Genomic DNA, 24,366 nt, shown 5'->3' on the forward strand with positions numbered 1-24,366 from the left:
AATTAGTTATATTTTTCTTCTCTCTAGCTCCTTACTTCTTCAGGCAAAAGAGAATGGTCTTATCACAAAGGACGTGTTGACAAATGCTGCTGGGTGGTTTTTCCCCTCATTCAAAATTAGGGTGCGTTTAGGTGTTTCCCAGAAATTAGGAAAACATTGGGTTCTTCTGTCAAGTTTTTCTACCATGATTAAGAGAGATTTAGATACTACTGTAATTGTTCGGGAAGTTGTAACTCCTTGGAAATAACAGTCTTCACAAAGGAACGGCAATTGCCGCATGAAAATCTAATTTTCTATGAATATTTGCTTTACACACGCACACACACACACATATATATATATATATATATATATATATATATATATATATATATATATATATATATATATATATATATATATATATATATATATATATCCTGTACAGACATTCAGCTATCCACATTATAAAGGGCGGTCCCTCCCACTGACACGCACTGCCAGTCTCAAACTGAATGATCGTCCAATGAACCGGAAACGACATAATGAATATTTCTCAAGATTTTAAGAGAGAAAATATGTCAGTTTGACAGGGGCTTCATGAGCATGGCCTTTATGCAAATGTATTTTATCAACTAAAAAACTTGCCAGAAATTAATTATTTTCGTTGCTCGATTTATTATTTGTGCGAGTATATCTGTGTATGTGTGTCTCTCTCACACAATGTCAACGCACGCTTATGTGAAGAACATTGTGTGACGGAACTCTCACCCCAAAGCTACCCTGGCGATGAAGGTATTCGAATAAATTCTTTGAAACTTCCACTCCATATCATATGCCATTATATGATCACATACAAATACAGTTTGATATTCATTTTACATAGCTTTGAGTAACATCATTTAAAGTATGCCCGCGATTTCTACGAAAATTTATTGGTACTGGAAATAGAGATAGACGAATAAAAAAATTTAGATACGTAAAGTATCTAAATTTTTTTTATGTCTGAGAGCCACAACTATGACGCCCACAAAGTTCACTTTGAGTCACAGGAAGATCTCCAGACCGATTAAAACTGACGTCGGAGCCCTGAAGACTTCCTCAAGGAGGACTTATGGAGCTTGACTTACAATATCATAAATATCTCAGTTATCGCAAACGAGCAGATGCTTTTCAGTTCGGTTGGGAATTCAGATGTCTGAGAAATTCTTTGTACCGGAAAGTTTTTCTCTCTCTCTCTCTCTCTCTCTCTCTCTCTCTCTCTCTCTCTCTCTCTCTCTCTCTCTTTCCGATCATATGAAACTTTGAGAACATCTTCATTATATCTAGAACCGTCAACATTCTTCGTGTTTCAGTGAGACATTTCCATTTGAGGAATAAGACGGATCTGGAGGCGAGCGAAGTGCATCGTGAGGCTGGAAACCAAACCACATACTGCGAGTTTGCCATTTATATTTTTTATATTCAGCTTTTGCATCTAATGCCAGTTTTTCTCTCTTAATTTGACGATTAAGCCAGTATGGGACCACATACTTGCATTAAGGATAAGGAAAAATAAGCACCAAAAGATAATTGTAAGTATAAAGGTATGATGATAAATTGCTATATATCACCTTTATCAGGGTAATATTTCAAATTTGATTTACATGAAAAAACTCTGTTGATTTCTCTCTGATTTTGATAAATTTCCCGGAATGGATGAATGGTTATCCAGTCAAATTTGTTGCAAACATTTGATGTCCATATTTATTTTAAAATTACTCTATTGATGCAACGATGGGAGACCAAAATGGTATTATCACAACATTTACCTGAACATAAACTAGAATTACCTACCAATGTCATTATTTTTTTATCTCTTTGTAGGGATCATTGAGGTTCATTTATGATCATTTTTATAAACCGGATTTCCAAAATGTGCTCCAGGGTGAACACTCTTTGGGTAGAATTTTTGTCTAATATTTATATGGAATTCTGTTGAGTCTGCTTCATTCATTCATCCAAGAAATCTATTCTCCGGTGTTTTTGTTATTCAAAACTGAATGTAGAGGCTTCGATTGTCGGAACGAGCATTTTTTTATTGTCAAAGCAAATGTAAATAATCCTGATTTCTTAGATGTCAGTGATAATCTTGTACCATCCATAAAATTCACATATAGAATATGAAGAAAATAATTGTAAAACAGTTTTGGATGCTTAATGAAAATAGTTACCAATTTTTTTTAAGTATATACCAATAAACCCACAAGTAATTTGTCATTAAAGTTTTTAGATCAACCATGCTAAACAAAGAAGGTGATCAACATTTTGCAGTATTATCTTAGAGCTCTTGTTTTGCAATAATGGATAAAATTTTTGTTGAAAAAATTATTGATAAATTATTATCTGATTCTAGCACCATAAACAAACTTTGTAAAAATAGACCCAAAAATGATATCACAATCCAGTTTCAATTGTTAACATAAAAATTAGGAAAATTCTCTGGTTACAATTTCAAAGTAATTTCAGTGTCAACCATTGCCCATTTTAAAAACTATTAATATTAATCAAAATAAAAGAGATTATAATATTCGGCCCATTATCAGTTCAAATGAACTTTTAGTTATAAACTTTCTAAATATCTCGTTAAATTATATACAGTATTCTTGCAAAGAATTAATAAGATTTACATTTACAAAACTCTGTTGATTCAAAAGCTTGACTTTAAATATTGAATTATCCAACTGACAAATATAACCAGTTTTGATGTGACATCTTTATTTAATAAAGCATTGCGGATGACATTACTTAATATTTATCACAACATTTAACTTGGATAAGTCATTGATACCAATGTCATTATTAATTTAATAACCATTTGTATAAAAAAATCTGTAAATTAACTTTCAGATGGCAATTTATATGAAAAAACCAGGAATGTTCTCTCCACCCTGAATTATCTATCGACACTTTTGTAGATAGAATATTTACATTAAAAACATTGCGTCTAGATTATTCCAAGTAAATCTGTTCTCTTCTGTTTTTGTATATAAAGATATGTCAACGGTTTTTTTATTCAGTGTGAACTTGAAAATGTAAATAATTTCTGAGCACTTGCATACAATTAATAATTTTGTACCATCCATAAAATTCACCTTAGAATATGTGAAAATAATTGTGATTATTTTATATGTCTTAGTTATTAGAAATAATATAATTTTTGTTTTAAATATGTACAGGAAACCCACGAATAATTTGTCATATATTCATATTTATATAACAATATATATATATATATATATATATATATATATATATATATCTTAGATATATATAGTGCGATAGTTAATAGATAATTCATTTTGGAATTAAATTTAGGAAGTTACAGTGAGAAAATATTTTGACAACTTTACCTTACATAAGTTTTTTGTAACAGATATAAAATAAACAAACAATGGCAGATAGTCACATGAACATTTGTATTTGTAATATAAAAAAAATATTAAGATGCTTCGCTGTTTTTTCTTTAATCAATTTCATTCTTCTTGCTTACTTGCCCATTTTACTGTGTCGATTTATTTTATATAACTGATAGCTGGCATAGTTAGGTGATAGAAATTTAAGTGAGTATTGTAAACCTATCTAATAATAATAATAATAATAATAATAATAAATATAATAAATAATATGCATTTTCCCATTCAATGAAGGTTCATCATTAAACTCAGGAAAATCAACTCTCTAGTTCTCAAAACACAATGTCATTCAGGCTTTTTTTAGAAGGCATTTATTTATTGTTCAGCATCCAAGGCAGATGCTGGAGAATGAAAGCACCAGTTCAGAGCAGCGGAAGGACCATTCAGGGAGGAAGGAAGGAGAAAAGCGCCTGGTACATGATACGCGTCGTAGTCACAAAGGACGTTGTTTGCAGAGGCCAACGAGGTCAGAGAAGGTTGATCTCTTATTTACTCTTCTTCTTTAAAAAGATTTACAGAGAAAACTTCCAGCTACTTTTCTGCTGCGTCAGAAAAGCTATCAACTTCTTTTTGTATTCAGTGAAAAAAAAAAATGTTGAATAAACTACTAAAAAAAAAAAAAAAAATATATATATATGGATTTATGATATATATATATATATATATATATATATATATATATATATATATATATATATATATATATATATATATATATATATATATATATATATATATAAATATATATATATATATATATATATATATATATATATATATATATAGATTAATATATAATTCATTGGGGAATTATAGACTGTCAGGAAGTCAGAAGATGAGTTAATTTTATCCTCTTCACTGAATTTTCTGAAATATGTTTCATCTGTTTGTAAATAAAGCAGTTAGTTACTGACGACATTTTATGCTAGTTTTCATGCGTTTAGATGCCAGTATATCAGAATGACAAAAAAATATACTGTTTATGATTTGATAGAACATTTTCTGCAATATTTCGCTTTATAATAAGGAAGCATTAAGGGGCAGCTGAACTATAATGGAAAACCTGCTCATCATGTTATATGTGGACTATTATTACATATAATGCTGTGCTACCATATTTTATGATGAGGCAAAATTCCTTCAAATGAAAAATGAAGCTTACCTTTCAACACCGGCTAATAAAATACTGTAAATTTTGACTGAGTGAAGTCTCAAATAAAGGTTCAATCAATGATAATCTCAAGAAAAGAGAGAGAGTTGAGAGAGAGAGAGAGAGAGAGAGAGAGAGAGAGAGAGAGATTTATTGTTGTTTATATAAAGTGATGTGAGAATATATCACCAAGTTTTAAGGTGGGGCTTTGGGGTGGGATGAGGATTCAGGGTGGGGGAAGGAAGTTCTACCAAAGGGAGGCCCCTGAAGTGGAGATGTTTTGGAGCTCAGTCAAAGGACGATCTTCTTAGGTAATTGACCAAGACCCCAGGTTTCATTTCAACACGTATGTCTGGAACCTTTCTCTCATAGCAGGGCTGTTATTTTCGAGAAAATTTCCACAAGCTCTTTTCACCCACAAACTCATATATATATATATATGCAATCTCCAAAAAATATATTATATATATATATATATATATATATATATATATATATATATATATATATATATATATATATATATATATATATATATATATGTATATTAATGAATGAATTTATAGAAGTCAGACAAGAAGCGAATGCACAGCGCCTAATTCTCTGGGGCCATCGATCCTAAGTAGCATAAAGATAATATTTTGAATATGCCATTGTTAACCGACTTATGAGACAAAACAAGCTTCTATAAATGAATACGACGAAAGGAAATTTAAATACGTTGTGACAAAAAAGGGCATTGGCACTGTTGCCTTAGACCTACTGTTTCTGCAGATCAACGCATTTTTGACCCGGTTCTCTTAAACCCCTAGCAACCTAAGGTGCTATCAAGAGAGATAAACCATTGACAAAATAAAATACTGTTAGAGAGAAGAGAGAGAGAGAGAGAGAGATTAAATAAATGTTTGCAAAATACACAAACAATAAATAAATCACTGTAGGGTCATTCTTGAACATTTGGAAATAATGTTCAAAACTTCATTTAACGTAAAATACAATTGCGCTTTAAAAATGTTAAAGCGTAATTTCATAACCTGTGTTTGCAAATGCTCCTAACATAGTAGAAAATATTAATAGCTACAAATACTGGTATAAAAGCCAGATAGCACTTTCTGGCTTTTATCCAAAATCATTTGGAGAGTTGCAATGCTTTGATTTCTGGACTTTGATTATTGCAGTTTTTGGCCGCTTAAACGATGTAGCAAATATCTTCCGGCAATTATGTTGAATTTGTTCTTAGAATGATTTCATTCAATAATGACCACATTTGATGTGAATGGTATTTCATTTTTAATTTTCTGAAAAGAAAACTATTGTGCCGGCTTTGTTTGTCCGTCCGCACTTTTTTGTCCTCACTTCTTCTGTCCAAACTCCCCCAGATCTTAAAAACTACTGAGGTTAGAGGGCTGCAAATTGGTATGACCATTATCCACCCTACAATCATCAAACATACCAAATTCCAGCCCTCTAGCCTCAGTAGTTTTAATTTTATGTAAGGTTAAAGTTAGCAATAATCGTGCTTCTGGCAACTATATAGGATACGCCACCACCGGGCCGTGGTTAAAGTTTCAATGGCCGCTGCTCATACAGTGTTATACCGAGACCACCAAAAGATAGATCTATTTTCGGTGCCCTTGATTATATGCTGTAGCGGCTGAACAGAAAACTCGATTGCGCCGAAGAAACTTAGGCGCATTTTTTACTCGTTTCTGACTTGATCACATATTTTATTAGAAAAAGATGTCAATACAAAAAATACACAACCGAACACGAAAGTTTCATAAGAACCTATTTTCTGCTTCTCATTGCAAAGCGTTGACATTGAATATTCTCATTAAAAAGGAAAACTATACGAACGCCGTGCCATGCTCGTCACAAAAGTGAGACGATAACTGAGAGTCGGAAGTTCCGGTGACGTTGAACTGAGGCTTTGAATTCAAACCAGCAAGGCAGTTGGAGAGGCACCAGAATCTGTGCACAGATTTCTACTCGAGTCGTTTCTCTTTGTCTGCAGTACCCAGGACCCACTAAGACAAGTCGGTCAGACAAGGGATTAAGGATGAATTACAAGAGCTGACCACGTAAAGTGAGCCATGGCCCATGATAACCCAAGGACAGTTAAATATTTATTGAATGGATGAGGTATTCTGATTAATATTCATTACAGTTTGTGTTAAGATATTGTTTAAAACAATAGAAATACAGTTCTTATCCTCGCTATCGATAAAAAAATCACTTACAGTTGTGACATATGAGGCTGTATTTATTTAACAGAATATCTGGCACTGATAAATAATAGGTTACTGGCAGACTACCATTAAAGAAAATTAATACAAAACTGGAACAATTAATGTCAAGACGAAGGACGGTCGAACGTTCTGTTGTATCGACGAGCCCGCGTGACGTCACTGTCCGTCCGACCTGGCAGTACCGCGCGTGTTTGCGAAGTCATGATCTAGTGTCAATAAAATATAGGCTGATCCTCTTTACAAATATATATATATATCTTCTTGGATTCTTCACACTTTTTGGGACATGATTTTGTGACAAACAATCCAAAAATTTTGGAAATCGAGAGTTAAGAAGCCATTGTGCTTATTTCATTTGCATACGTATTTGGTATAAAAGTTACCATTAGATGAACCATCTAATGGTAACTTTTATTAAATACATATGTAGCTGAAATGAACACAAAGCCTTCTTAGCTTTCAATTTTTGGATATGAAAGATTAAAATCAATAATGACTCAAAGTGTGATGTAAATGGTATTTCAATATATATATCATATATAATAGAAAATATATGTATGGTGTGTGTGTGTGTGTGTGTGTGTGCGATGTTGTTGGAAAACCAACTTATAAGTTATAAATGCTTGCCCTTGAGAGTCAAGCACCCCAAATATAAGACGAAAATGGTGAGAACTCCACCCTCCAAAAGAAACAACGCGCTGCAGAATTACTGCACTGAGTAGCCACGTATATATTTTTCGTTTTCCAGTATAAAAAAATTATGTTAAATATAACTAACTTCCTTAAATATTTATTAATTTCTTAAGTTTTGTATAAAACCTCTTAATTTCGCTTTTATTTAGATATTTATACAGCAGTATTCAACAAATCGATTTTTAAATGCAAGAAAATCGTGTCAGCAAGATCAAATTGGTTTCATTCTCACCGAGATATAAATCTCTGTGTCCCCTGTGCCAGAAAAGCGATTCATTTTCTGTCCTATAGTCTTAATCTGAGGATGATGGCAGAAGGTAACATGAAAAATTGATGTTATATTTCATATAATATTTCCGAGAACACGAATTGGATATTAAAGGACGTTTGTAGCTTACTGATTGTATATGAATCACGGACGTGTGATAAAAAGTCATAATATGGCTGCATTGAAAAAAACTACACGGTTAACAGAATGGTGGATATCGTCTCTAAATACAAACACCTGAGACGGGTTATTTGAGGTGGGAGCCGATATCCACTTGACCTCACTTGCTGGCCGTGTGGATTAAAGCGTCCACTGTAGTCCTGAGTTCTTGTCCTTCGTTGGAAGCCCGGGGACGACGAACTTATTATCAACTAAAAATTCTCCCTTCGGTAACAATGGAATGAAAATATATCATTTTTAGAGCCAAAGATATTAAAGCACTGGGACCTTGATTATCATTCAGCGCTGGAAAGGAAACTATAAGGAGATCGGTTTGAAATACATAGATAAATATATGAAATCATTCTAGGAGAGGGTATATAGCTGGAAGAAAAATATATATATGAATATAGGTACAGTAAAAGGAGTGAACGGGATTGTATATAGGGGCCGAGGGGACGCTGCAAAGAATATTAATAATGACTACAATATATATATATGCATATAGGCATATACACCCGCGTACGTATATATACAAAGTGAGGTACAGGTATCAGTGTCAGCAAAATGCGGACTGTGATCTCCCTCTATACATAGACTATATGTGTGTGTACATGTTTTGCATAGGAGGTAACGGACTTTTTTTATTACCACATATTGTGTGTATATATATAGATATATATACATATACATATACACACATATATACACATAAATACATAAATATATATATATATATATATATATATATATATATATATATATATATATATATATATATATATATATATATATATATATATATATATATAACATGAAAATAGGTTGGGGAAATAAATTATAATGCTTGCTTTTGTAAAGCATCTCATAAAATATATGGAAATTCTTCCTTTGGAACATCAAAGGGCATCAAGGAAAGGGCACCCATACATCTAATTGCAGTTTTCTGAGGCTGACGGCGTTTGGCAATGTTACATTGCATTATCAAGGCTGAATTCGGACAATGAAATAACTTAAACCTTACAAAAATATATAAAAAAAAAGTTAAACATATCACTAAAAAGACGGCAACAGGAGTGACTTAGTTAAACTGAGATGATTATATTTATATATATATATATATATAATATATATATATATATATATATATATATATATATATATATATATATATATATATATATATATATATATATATATATATATATATATATATATATATATATTCGACGGCTTTGATGGTAGGACATCTTCATGGCTCTGGGAGAGAAAGAGAGAAGTATGCAAGAGGAGAAAATACGATCATAACTAGTAGGTAATGCGTGCAGTGGGGTATCACCATCACCGTTCGATAAGACAAGAGATTTGAAAATCAGAATCCTCTTACTTTGTTGTTTTCTGGCGGAATATAATATGGCGAGTTGGTAATCTGTATTAAGATGGTTGACATGGAGGGGCGAAAGGCCTTCAAAGTCCTTGCTCTAAAATTTTGAAGTGACTATTATTTAATCTCACTTTAGTTTCCTTTTGAATTTTCGGTACATAGTTGGAACTAGTGTAGTCTTTATATATAGTGTTATGCAATTATACTTTCAATGATTTATACATATACATTATTATTATTATTATTATTATTATTATTATTATTATTATTATTATTATTATTATTATTATTATTGCTAACAAATTGTATACTTTTAACAAATAGCCATGTAAAGATGAAGACTAAATACTGGAAAATATTTATTCTTTACAGTTATTTAAACCACCAAGGGGTTTTAAGAGTAAATTTTACATTCTTTATTGCTTGCTGGAGCTGAAATAGCCACCATTGCCAAGTATTCAATTGCTTATTGCTTTTTATACTGAAATACATATTCAGAATCTACCGGTTACTTTAGTCTAAAGGGCACTGTTGTTATTAAAATTCCATATTACATGCGTATCTAGGAAAAAGTGACCAGTAGATTCTAAATGTAAATTTCAGCCAAAAAAAATCTGTAAATAATTAAATACTTGGCTCTAATAAATGATCGAGGCTGTGGTTGGAAGGGGCGGGTGGTGACGGATTATCCAGGTCTCTAGGAAAGCCCATTGTCTCCGGATTGCATTAATCTGAGCATGAAACAGGTATCGGTAGATGGCCCAATGTGACGAGAGGCAGCCGAGGATAAGGAAAGAGTCATGGCGCTAACAACCTCATCCCAAATGAGTTGATGATGCCCTCGATGTCAGAAATAAGGTACAGTTCATGTATTTCCATACACATTATAGCATGAAACAAACAAATTTATATAAGCAAATGAGCTGAAAAGTAACTGAGAATAATTAGCAAGTCTTTCACGTAACACAGTTCCTGAGGAAACTTTGCTTTTCCCACTATTGCAGGAGACCTTCATTCAGCGTTTTTGAACTGGATTATAATTCTTATAAACATCTCTAGGAAGTGAAGACATGAAACTTCTTCCTCTCATTACCGCTGAAGACGTCTCACCTTCAAAAGCCTCATTTTCTTTGTTATTTTCTTGAGCAAGCACTTCACCTTCCTTTGCAAGACTTTAGAAGGTGCCTTCATCTCTCTCTCTCTCTCTCTCTCTGGGTAAGTGCGAGAATCCTTTATGCATTTGAATAGTTAAAGAAATGAAAAGAAGTTTTCGTTTATAAAATCTTGTGGTTTTTATGAACAGTATTACAATGACCATCATCATGTACATTTTGTCTAATTTTAAGAAGCTTTAAAAATTTTCTTTGGTTAAGTGAATACCTTTATTTTCTTCTGCAGACTAAAAGAACAAAGTCTTCAGAATGACTTACGATCATGTTGGCTCATACTGACAAATCAGCAAAATCAATCACACGGATAAAGAGAAACAACATCCAATAAAAAATAAATAAATAAAAAAAAAACTAAAGGTTGAAAGAAGTGACCCAACCGGAAACACCGCCGTCCGACTCGATGGATCGGCAAAGCGAAAGTAATTTTCTGATGAACTCGTTCGGTGACTCTCAGAGAGATTAAAACCTGTCAAATTTATCAAAGCTTTTATTCTGTTATGTAAAAAACGATCGGTTTCGTCAGGGTTAAAAATAATTTTGCCATTTTGCTGCTGCAAAGCCACCAAATTATTTCAGTTTCTAAAACGTCATTGCTCACGATAATTTCAGTGTCATGTCCGCTGATGGGAGACATCAACAATGCAGGTTGTAAACTATGCTCTTTTTCCTGGTGACTGCATAACGATGTGTATGCACATACTTACATGCTGTGCATAAAGGATATACACGTATTCAGGAAGTTTAACAAGATCTATCTAGTCCACAACTGAAATTATTTAGGAAAGCACAGGAATGGAAATAAATTTCTGCTTCGATACCGGAAGTGACACTTCTCGCCGGAAATCTCCTTCGGACACAGTCCTTCCAGACGCTCTCCTCCAGAGAGACAAATCGACAACAGTCAACTCGACAAAGCGAAAGCAAAATGTCGAACTCATTCGTTGCCCTTCAGAGAGCTTAAGAACCTGTCAGGTTTACCAAAGCGTTTATTCTATTATGTAAGCAAAAAAAAGATCGGTTTCGGCCGGGTAAAAATATTTTTGGCCATTTGGTGCTGGAAAATCATCAAGTACTTTGATTCCATAAAACGTCACTGTTCATCATGATTTGACTGTTATGTCCGGCGATGTGTGGAGACACACACCAATGGAAATACATCAACAACACACCAGATTGAAAGTATAATCATTTCGTAAACTATGCTCATTTACATATATATATATATATATATATATATATATATATATATATATATATATATATATATATATATATATATATATATATAATTTATATATATATATATATATATATATATATATATATATATATATATATATATATATATATATATATATATAATTTATATATATATATATATATATATATATATATATATATATATATAGTGTATATGTAAATATATACTTATATATGCATATATATAATATATATATATAGTGTATATGTATATATATACTATATATATATATATATATATGTATATATATCAGTATATATATACATGTGTATATAATATATATATATATATATATATATATATATATATATATATATATATATATATATATATATATATATATATATGTATATATATATATATATATATATATATATATATATATATATATATGTATATATATATATATATATATATATATATATATATATATATATATATATATATATATATATATATATATATATATATATATATATATATATATATATATATATATATATATATGGTATATATATACATGTGTATATATATATATATATATATATATATATATATATATATATATATATATATATATATATATATATATATATGTATCTCTTCATGTATTTATAAAATTCATCCCTTCAGCCTGTTAGCTAAGAAATCAAATTTAATGGCAGATGAAGGAGACTCCACTAAGGGGGAGGGAGAACTTGCATAGGCCTACCCCCATATCACCTGATTTGGGGACCATACCGACCTCTTAGCCCCAGCATCATACGATTTTTGGGGGGGTATTAAGCTGTTAGGAACTGAAAGAACAGTCAGGGCCGTAATTGGGCTGCTATGCTGACCCTCAAGACACTTAACTATAAGACCTATTCCTGTGTGCTGGCTGAAATTGCTATTTCAGATCCACCGATGTCTTCATGATCCACGCTTGAGACACCTTGCACCCTGCCTGGACACACGCACTCCGTCACAGGCCGCATAAAGCATCCAGTTGGTGTGGTCTCCCTTCCCTTCACACTGGCAAAGTTCGATGCTTCTGCAGCCGAAATTCGTCTTTTGGAAGCGAGCTCCATGCACAGATGCAATAAGGTAAGTCTGAAGTAGCAACTGACTGCCAGTTATCTTTTTCTTCTCGTGAATTCCTCTCCATTTTCAGTATTTCCAACTTTTCACTCTCCTAAAACAAAGCCCCTTTGCTCCCAAAGCCTAGCACGCACATTTGGCTCTCATGACTTGTCCCAAGCTCAAATTAAATTAGTTCAGTGATAAAAATCAGAGCATTCTCACCACAGTGTTACCATGTGCTGATCAAATCTAATTGATCAATTCCTCCATCGTGCATAAGTAATTCCATGTAAGAGAAAGCCATTTGATTTGAAGGCTAACCTGGAATTCTCTTCCAGAATCCTGTTATCTGGCTTTTCGAGTGGTCTGCCCCTGCCTTGTGAACCAAAATAGCCGTAGATGTTTAACTGCCATCCTGTCACATGCAAGAGTCTTCTGATTAAGAGGTCCAGGGGAGCTAGTCACAGTTCCCGCTTTGCAACCAGTTGCGTGAACTACCCTAACTCATTCAACCAGTTTCAATCAGGCTGTAGCCCTTTCAGATTCAGATATTTGCTATGCATTGTCTAACTGTTGTTGCACACTGTATGTGCTTACTTGCTGCTCAGTCAGCCCTTTCATATTAATTTCCTGATTGCTCTGTTTGTAAATAAATTCAGTTTAAAGTATTAACTGGTTAATTTAAAAAGGCGACCTCCACTTTTCTGTTTACTTAGATGTGATATCAAGGTAGGTCAGTTTATCCATTACATTTATTGCTTATATTCTGAGTGCTATGTGTTGGCCTTTAAGGCAGTGACAAAAAATTCATTTTCATTCTTCCAATCGGCCTCAGAATATAACCATGACATATATATATATATATATATATATATATATATATATATATATATATATATATATATATATATATATATATATATATATATATATATATATATATATAATTATTTTTATTTCCTACTCCCTTCTTTTACTTGTCTTCTATCTTGGCGGTTAAAATACAGCACAAGATGAATAGATTTTCCTGAACGTAACTCGTAATTTCTTTTAGTTGCCCACGAAGTAATTTGTAGCAGAGGCCTGTCGCATAATTCTTTCCATCACTTTGACGAAATAACTTTTAATTCGCGGGGATATTTTGTTATAACGATATATAATGAAATATTCTATATATACGTATATACATACACACATACATGTGTGTGTGCGCGTGTGTATGTGTGTGTATGTATGTATGTACCGTATAACTGGATACATTACATAAAACTTGCTTCACTGGTATATTATTCAGAAACAAGTAGAAATGAATATTACTGTAATTAAACGTACTTAGCACTTGCATTACTGTTGTGAAACTGATACCTGAGTTTTTATGCATATATATATATATATATATATATATATATATATATATATATATATATATATATATATATATATATATATAATTTTTTTACTGAAATATCCAGGGTACTATTTGTAGCTGCTGTGTTGTTTCAGTCCAGGGGTTAACTACCCCGTTTTGGGCATTTGTTTCAAATATGATTACTATTGTTTTCTCCGTTTTCCTTTTATTACTCTGTGAACGCAAGCAATGAGTTTTACTCTATGAACATAGGCAATGAGTTTTACTCTATGAACATAGGCAATGAGTTTTACTCTATGAACATTGGCAATGAGTTTTACTCAATGAACAATGGCAATGAGTTTTACTCTATGAACATAGGCAATGAGGTTTCTCTATGAACACAGTTTCAGTGAGTTTGTTCTATAAATACAGGCACAGGCAATGTGTTTGTTACTCTATGAACATCGGCAATGAGTTTGTTCTGTGAAGACAAGCAATGAGTTTACTCTTGAACACAATGAGTTTTACTCTGAACACAAGCAAAGAGTTTTCTATGAACACAATGTGTTACTACATGTACACAAGCAATGAGTTTGATACCCATTCACAAGCAATGAGTTTAGAAGTCACTCTTGAATACTGGCAATGAGTTTGAAATGACACTCATGAACACTGGCAATAGTTTTATGTTACCCACGAATACTGGCGATAGTTTTGTGATGCCATCCATGAACTTTCTTTCGTTTTAACGTGCTTTTTATTCCCATTTTTATATGGGGTAGTGCCTTTTTTTGAAGGGTAAGCACGGTGCCTTCTTTGAAGGACTCCGTAACCTCGATCGGCTGCCCTGCCTGACATCGCTTAGACCCCGGTAACGAATGTGTACATGTATTACCGAATCCCAATGCTCCCTTTCTCCCAGCAGCACGAGGAGAACTGGGCGGGTAGGCCGACAGTTCGAGACATGTGAGGTGTCTGTTATGTTTTTAGAAGATGTTGGAGTGGCTTTGTTTATGTGTGTATTAGTCTGGCACACCCATTTGCTTTCAAGCAAACCTATCCGTTGATCATGTAATCCCGGGGTGTCTACACGGATAGCAAAGTGTCTGCCTCTGACTGGTCGGCCGCGGGGATTAAACCCTCGCCACAGGCTTCTAAGAAGTCTGTGGTTGCCGCTCTACCAACCGAGCCATCAAGGCTCTGATGCCATCCATGAACGTGGGCAATGAATGTATTTTCCATGAACTCTGTCAAATGCGTGTTAGGTCATCCGTGAACACAGTAAATGGTACTATCGGCACAATGATTATGATGATCATAATCACAAGGCACTGAGACATTCATACTATCCTTGAATAAGGGCAGTGCTTTGTGGGGCTGTTATAACACAAGCGGGAACTGTGATGCTCCCTTGAACAGTGCGTTGTGGAACAACGCACTTTGTGAACACAGCCAGTGAGTTGGGGATGCTATCCATAATCAAGGTATGAGTTTCCAATGGTATCCAACAAGGCTTTGATTATGTGAAGTGCGCATTACCATAGCTAATGAGGTTGTGAAAATATTATGAGTTGGATGCAATTGTTGGTACCCATTAATGTAGTGAATGCGATGCTGTAATGAAAGCCAGTTTATAATTACGCCAAGCTATCCATGGCAGTCAGGTGTTTGATTGTATTTGCTTTATAGAACATGAAATGTTTGAAAGGTCACCAGGCAATTAATGCATGTATCAATATACATTTTTAAGTACATTATACTACGGTAGGAGCTGTCGGGTCTCTTTGATAATTAGTGGCAAAACTGATCTGTGATGCAATCATTTCCTCCCTAACAAGAGCTCACATTACACAACTTCGTTGCTTTATTTTAAAGTTCAGCGGTTTCTTTACCTTTTACCTGAATTCTTGAAAGATCGAAGGTATCTTTTCAAGACTACGACTTTGACCATAGTAAGTGGGTTATCTTAATTTTGATTTTGGCGATTTTCAGAATGGTACATTTTCTAACTATTATTATGCATTTTTTTAGTGGTTTCTACGTATAGTGAATTTTTTTTTTACTTTAAATGGCGTCAGAAGCAGAGTAGCATTGTAAATTACGTATAATTATGGTATAAAAAACAAAATAGTTAAATATTTGTTTAACCAGACCACTGAGCTGATTGACAGCTCTAGGGCTGAAGGATTAGATTTATTTTTAGTGGTAGAACCAATTGGTTACCTAGCAACGGGATAATTCTTAACACATTATAGCGAGAAATGAATTTGGTCAGAAACAAATTCCTCTTGTTCTTTTTGGATTCACTCACGACCAACAAAGTGGATTGGAGAGGCCGCTCAACGAACTAGTTTCAGTGGTAATAGCCTTTTGGACATTGATTGGAGAAACGTTTTCAGTGGATAACCTTTTTTGGGGCATTGATTGGAGAAACGTTTTCAGTGGCTAATAATCTTTTTTGGACATTGATTGCAGAAACGTTTTCAGTGGCTAATAACATTTTTTGGACATTGATTGGAGAAACGTTTTCAGTGGGTAATAACCATTTTTGGGCATTGATTGGAGAAACGTAACTCATGGTTTTTATAAGCTAATTAGCCTTAAAGATCGAACCTATTTAAAGAAATATTAGAGCTAACGTTCCCTTTACGAAGTTGCCGATCAATTGCCGTAAGAACATTTTCTGCTGCCACTGTTTTTTTTTGGTTGCAGGTCACAACTTTCTGGAGGAACCAGACTTCCAGAAAATGTGCAGACACGGGGAGGATTTGCGAACCTTTCAGTGTTAGGCTGATATTTCTATGGATCCAAGATGTCGACTAGGTAGATGTAGGCTTCTATTCATTTAATTTCTAAGTTTTCCATGCTGCGCTTTTCATTAAAATCCTGATAGGTTTGTAAGTTAGGTTCCTCGGATATGCTGCATCCGTTAACCTACCATTTGTCTGTACATTATAATTTTTTTTAATTAATAAATGATGGGTCTTTAGTTTTCAGTTCTTGACTACTTCCTCGGTATTTTTATAGGGGAAAACAAAGTATGTGGAATCTGGTTTATCATCCATACAATTACAGATGTTGAGGGTAAAAACTACTTAATTTAGAAATATACCAGACTGTTTAACAGTATTCACGTGTGAGTGAATACACATGTGGAAGGCCTATATCAAATTTAAAATAAAGTGGTTTGGGTATTGGTTGTGACGACTCAAATGCCCTTAGCTAATTTGTGGGACAGCGAGCCGAAATCTGACTCCATACTAATGAATAAATGCTGAGTGCCAATAGCGCCGGTAAATGTATTGGGAAACCCCAAAAATTATGTAAATTACGTGATTTTGCTACTTTAGAACAATGTGTAATTAGAAGGTAAAACTAAATATCAAATTACTTGTTTCATGGAGCTCGTACAAAGAAATCATTTCCATTCATTGTTATGAAAATTTGATAATGTGATGGTCAGCTACACTTCCATGGACAAAGGTTCTAAGCTAAGTGGTTAAAGATAGGATTTAAGGCCGGTGAAAAGAATTTTAAGTTATACATAATAAAAAAAAATTCTGAAATGTTGAAGATGAGGTACATGCAGGAGTTAAAGCAGGTGAAAAGAGTTTTAAGTTATAGATATAAAAAAAATTCTGAAATACTGAACAGAATTTTAAGTTATAGATATAAAAATATTCTGAAATACTGAACAGAATTTTAAGTTATAGATATAAAAAAAAATCTGAAATACTGAACAGGATTTTCAGTTATAGATATAAAAAAATTATAAATACATGAACAGAATTTTAATATAGATATGAAATACAGATATATATATAAAATTCTAAATATATATATTTAAATTCTGAAATAATGAAGAATTTTAAATTCTTGTTGAAATAATGAAGATTAAAGCTTGTTCAAGGTTTTTAACGGGAGGATGAAACCCCGTAGGATGGTAGTGGTGTCAGTGCCACTCATGCGTGCACTGTAGGCATTACTTAAGGCTCTTTGCAGCGTCCCTTCGTCCCCTAGCTACAACCCCTTTCATTCCTTTCTTTCCAGCCTCTCCTACCAATTGTTTCATAGTACAGCTGACAGGTTTTTCTCCTGTTACACCTTTCAAACCTTTCTACTCTTCATTTTCCCTTTCAGCGCTGAATGACCTCATAGGTCAGAGCGCTTGGCCTCAGGCTTAGGCTAAATGCTATATTCTACTCTATTCTATCCATGAAACCAATTTAAAGATTAATATTTCTCAGGACTGGTTGTTTAGGATAGTAACTATTCTGGATACTATTGGCTTAGTCTGTGAATTTGACACTGAATAGGAGACAGATGAGCAAAATAGTCGAACTTCGTAATGAAAGACGTTTGGAGGATTTTAACATGACTGCCGTTAGATATGGAATGCTCCATCTGGATGTATCATATGGAATGGTATTTGAGTTAATGGGTCCCTTTAACTGCTGTCGTTTCTGCTTATTACGGGAATGAAAACTGTAAACGCCCGAAGGAATTTGTAAATTAGTGAATGAAGTAAAATAAAGGTTATAAAAAACTTATTGGTACATAGACCCCATATTTTACAAGTGAATTCTCCATACCGTTTTTAATAAACTGGTTGCTCTAGAACAGAATGGTTGCGGTAAAATGTTATTACCTTCTAAATACGTTTAATTAATTGTAAAGAAACGAATCTGAGACACTGGTACCAGGAACGTGGTAGAAAGTCAGAGGGAAGAGAGAGAATATGAAGGGAGGTCGAGAAAAAGGAATGAAAGAGGTTGCAGCTGAGATCCGAATGGACGCTGCAAAGAACCTCAAGTAATGCCTACATTGCACCACGTGAGGTGCACTGACAGCACTACCCACCTACGGGAGAGTTGAGGAATTGCTTAGGCTGAGGATGGCAGACTCAATAAAGAATTGCTTAGGCCGAGGAGGACAGACCAGGAGTTAGGGCGAGGAAGTGAGGCGCGAAAACAAATTGCTTAGGCACAGGAATAACATCAACAAGTATAAACTCTTCGGCCCCCAGCTGCAAGCCCTTTCACTGTACCTCCGTTCATATTCTCTTTCTTCCATCTTTCCACTCTCCTAACAATTGATTCATAGTGCAACTGCGAGGCTTTCCTCCTGTTACACTTTTCAAGCCGCCTTCTGTCAATTCCCGTTTCACCGCTGAATAACCTCATAGGTGTCAACACTTGGCCTTTGGCCTAAATTCTATATTCCCGTTCCAGTTCAACAAACAAAGATATAAATGAGTGAGCAGCAATATACGTGATTGCGCTCAACACGTGGGAATGGTGGGTTGTGCTTATACTGAAAACCTTCTGGTAGGGAGCCGTGTGACCTCATGGCATCGAGGCCCCGTAGGGGGTGAGTGCTGTCAGTGACCTCACGCGGTGCACTGTAGGCATTACTTAAGGTGCTTTGCAGCGTCCCTTTGGCCTCTAGCTGCAACATCTCTTATTTCTTTTACTCTACCTCCGTTCATATTCATTTTGACTTTCCATCCTCCTAAAAATTGTTTCCTAATGCAAGTGCGAGGTTTTCCTCCTGTTACACCTTTCAAACCTTCTTACTGACAGCCAGTTTCTTTTTCAGCGCTGAATGACCTCACAGGTCCCAGGGCTTGGCCTTTGGCCTAAATTCTATTATCTTATCTATGGCATTTAAGGCGGCATTGAAGGCCTTGTCCACACGATCGGTTATCGCCCGGATGCGTTCGTCCTTCCGCCGTCTCCATCCCCCTTGGCATAATTGTTACGTCCACACTTGCTTGCTTCTAGGTGAATTGAATTGTCATGATATTGGGCAGTAGCAAGATGAGTGATAGCCAGGACCATGTGCGATAATATATATATATATATATTAAATATGCTTATATAATATATATAAATATCATATATATAAATTTTATGAAAATAACAATGCATGCTTGGTATTAATCGTTGATGTGTAAAACATCATGAACATATATATATATAAAATTTTAGCCTAAGTAAACAATGTTGTATAAAATAAGTACTGGGAACCCTTGTGTAATAATATAAATATATATATATATATATATATATATATATATATATATATATATATATATATATATATATATATATATATATATATATGTGTGCGTGTCTTTATACTTCATTAACATGCATATATGACATATGTATGTTCTGTATATATATGAATATATATATATATATATATATATATATATATATATATATATATATATATATATATATATATATATATATATATATGTATGTATGTGTGTGTGTGTGTGTGTGTGTGTGTGTGTGTGTGTGTGTGTGTATGTGTGTATGGGAAAGTTCAGCTAATAAACAAAATCACTTACTTTTGTGATTTCTTACTTGTGTTTTGTGTATTTCTTAGTATATATGTATATATATATATATATATATATATATATATATATATATATATATATATATATATATATATATATATATATATATATATATATATATATATATATATATGTACATATACTCAGTGCGTATTGTTCTTGTAACTGGTAGCATCGTCGTTCCGTGTCAGGCTTCACAACATGCCGGGTACTACCGGTGAGTTTGCTCAACTACCGGTGTTGGAAGTTCGCTGGGTTGTCCCTACTTTTTGCCCGATGCCACAAGAGACAGATATGGAGGTCAGGGGATGCAAAGGAAGGGGCAGAGCGTAGGAACAGGAATAAGAATAAGAATGGAGGCAGATTTTTTCTTGTGTTTCTAATCTCTAATTTTGATACCTATTAATAACAACCTTACAATTTACTACACTGCTGTTGTCTTCCCTCCCAACCATAAGGTTTGCTCTGTATTCCACCATTCCCATATGTTACTAAATGACGATCTGCCTTCCAAAACCAGATGTTCATATAGGCAATGCAAAACTCTGTGCCATTTCTAGAACATATTCTCCATCTTCATTCCTTACTCCAAATCCCTGGTCTCCACGAACCTCTTCAGATCCATTTCTACTCTGCTAACTGTACCACTCATTTCTGCACCTGCGATTATTTCCTTTCCTCCTTGACCACCCTAAATGCTGTTTCCAGTATCTCCCTTAATATTTCCTTCTCTTGCTTCTGGCAATTCATGTAAAGTGAGTATGCATCCCTTACATCAGAAACGCCTTCCTTCCCGGAGTAGCAAAACCACTCAAAAAAGCCTGTTACTAACTCTTTTATTTGTTTCCATCTTTTTTCTTTCTCCTCACTGCTGATTCGAACTCCTACTTCAGTTTTTTCCATCTGGAACTGCAATAATACAACTTCACCCTTTCACATAACGCTCCTGTTAAGCCGAAAAGGACAACTTTCCTTTTACATGGATGCAAATATCTTATGGCTTTACTTAAAATGAAATGACACATAAATAATCCGCATAGAAGGCAGGCATCTCACGGGACTGAATTGCAAAAACAGTTCACGGTGGTTTGCGTAACGAAATAAATTGCACATTATTTGCTAGAAAAAGGACAATTTAGGAACTCCAGTGGGGATTTTTAACTATCACGATGAAGTTTGGGCACAAATTTTCTCTCTCTTTCTAGAAAAGAGAGATTTGGGTATAATTTTATCTTAAAAGCTACTCATTTGAAATCATGTATTTTTTTTTATATATATATATATATATATATATATATATATATATATATATATATATATATATATATATATATATATATATATATATATATATATATATATATGTAATCCCTGGCTGCTATGTACCTCATTATTTGCTTCGAAAAGGACAACTTAGGAACTCCAGTGGTTGTTTGCCACGCAAATAGAATAGAGCAAATAGTGCTCTGCTCATTATTTGCTTCTTCGAAAAGGACAACTCAGGAACTCCAGTGGTTGTTTGCCATGCAAATAGAAAATAGAGCAAATAGAGCTCTGCTCATTTATTTGCTTCGAAAAGGACAACTCAGGAACTCCAGTGGTTGTTTGCCATGCAAATAGAGAATAGAGCAAATAGAGCTCTGCTCATTATTTGCTTCGAAAAGGACAGCTTAGGAACTCCAGTGGTTGTTTGCCACGCAAATAGAGAATAGAGCAAATAGAGCTCTGCTCATTATTTGCTTCGAAAAGGACAACTTAGGAACTCCAGTGCTTCGAAACTCCAGTGAACTTGCATCCTCAGTTAACCATTTTATACTACCATGGCATCAGCACTTTTCCTTTGCTCAGGATGTGGATTGTGTGTTCGCCCTAGACAGGAAGCCCTTATCTGTGACGGATGCAACAAGTGGCGCCACCACTTGTGGTACAGCAATATCACAACCTGAGTACCGGACAGACGATTGAAAGCTGGTGAAGTTTTCATGTGGTGTTGCACAGACTGTCCTGATTGGATGGAAGTTTCAGGTTAAAAAAATGTGTACCTTAGTTTTACCAGACCACTGAGCTGATTAACAGCTCTCCTAGGGCTAGCCTGAAGGATTAGACTTATTTTACGTGGCTAAGAACCAATTGGTTACTTAGCAACGATTATCTTTCTATTTGTTAGGGAATGATAATGATAGTTGATAGTGGGGTGATGAGAATGATGGTGGTGGTGGAGATGATGTTTGTGGGTGGTGAAAATGAAAACGGTGGTGATGATATTTTATACCCTGGTTTCAGGTGATGCCGATGATCCTTTTAATGCCTTCCCAGTCGAAGAGCAGCCTGCAACAATCAACAACAAACCCAATGGCTTCAACATCACACTTCCTATTGATGACATCACGCCAGCTGCAGAAACATCATTAGATGATGAAGCGTTACCAACAACGATCCTTGCAGACACTCCTGTGACCTAAAAAATTGTTTCCTGTGGAACAAGAAAAGGCAGCTCTCTCCTCACTGATTCCTTGGGTTTACGTACACCAGGAAGCGAGAATCATCTGTCTCAGTCACATGGATATGTAGCTACCGTGGTAAAAAGTGCTGTGCAACAATTTCACAGCAAATAGGAACAATGAACTTCAAAAGTGGACACCACCAACACACATCCTGGGGATCCTGGTGCTGAACTCAAAGCATCAACAAGAGCTTTCATTAAAAAGTCTGCTTTGGAATTTCCATTTGCATCATCTGGGAAATAGTAAAGAAGGCACTCTCAAGCTGTGAGAATTCGGATGTTCCCTTACCAAATATAAACACTCTAGTCAGATGCACCAATCGCGCCAGGAAGGACAGCGTCCAAAACACCCTGAAGGTATTAGTTTTGAATTAAAACAGATCATATTCCACAGGACTTTCTTCAAGCTGATCTATTTGAAAATGGACAACGGCATACCATATTTACAAAACCAATTCAGTTGCAACACCTGTCCAAAGCTAAAGTTTGGTATATGGAGGAACTTTTAAAATTGTTTGTACCCCGTTTGTTTAGCTTTTAAGTGTGCGCAGTTTTATAAAGAAGGATGGAATTATGAAACAGGTTCCATTGTGCTTTGTGCTAATGTCAAGAAGAAAGAAAAAGGGACTATGTAGCTGTCATAAGAAAAATTACTGATTTAACGCTAACGTCTGTTTGTGAAGGTGTTTTGGATTTTGAAAGAGCACTATGGTCAGCAGTGCGAGTGTGCATTCCCGAGGCTTCCCTTCATGGCTGCTGGTTTCACTGGGCCCAACCCAAGCAGTGTACCGCAGAGTGAAGAGACTACGTCTACAAAATGACTACATTAATCAACTCGCTGTAAGACAATTCATTCGGCGCTGCCAAACTTACCTCCATCTCATATAGAGCCAGCTTTTCGCTATATCACTAGCCAGCCACTTCCTGATCAGCGACTTCAAGATCTCATTAACTACTATGAAAAAAAACTGGATCAGGAACGAGATGCATCCTCCACATTCTTGGAGCTCTTACAAGCGCCCTGTTTGGACTAATAACGATGCAGAAGGGTGGCGCCATGCAATTAACAGGGTAGCAAAAACCAATTCTATAAACATGTACCTCTTAATTAGTATTCTACATGACGAATCTAGTAGAATTCCTATGATTGTCAAATTAGTAAAACAAAAGAAAATGTATAGATACCAAAGGAAGCATGCTATCCGAAAGCAAATTAACCTCGATGACCAATGGATGAAATATGAGAACAAATCCATAGCAACTTCAGAATTTCTAAACCGGTGGCTGAACTCCTGGATCATGCTGAG

General features: G+C 34.4%; 1 pseudogene; it reads left to right on the plus strand.

Annotated features, from left to right (window-relative positions):
- The first annotated feature begins 22,376 nt into the window (after positions 1-22,376).
- Positions 22,377-24,093, plus strand: LOC136830860 (uncharacterized; annotated as a pseudogene).
- The last annotated feature ends 273 nt before the right edge of the window (positions 24,094-24,366 follow it).

This window comes from Macrobrachium rosenbergii, chromosome 47, assembly GCF_040412425.1.
Source record: "Macrobrachium rosenbergii isolate ZJJX-2024 chromosome 47, ASM4041242v1, whole genome shotgun sequence".
In the NCBI taxonomy this organism is placed as follows: Eukaryota; Metazoa; Arthropoda; class Malacostraca; order Decapoda; family Palaemonidae; genus Macrobrachium; species Macrobrachium rosenbergii.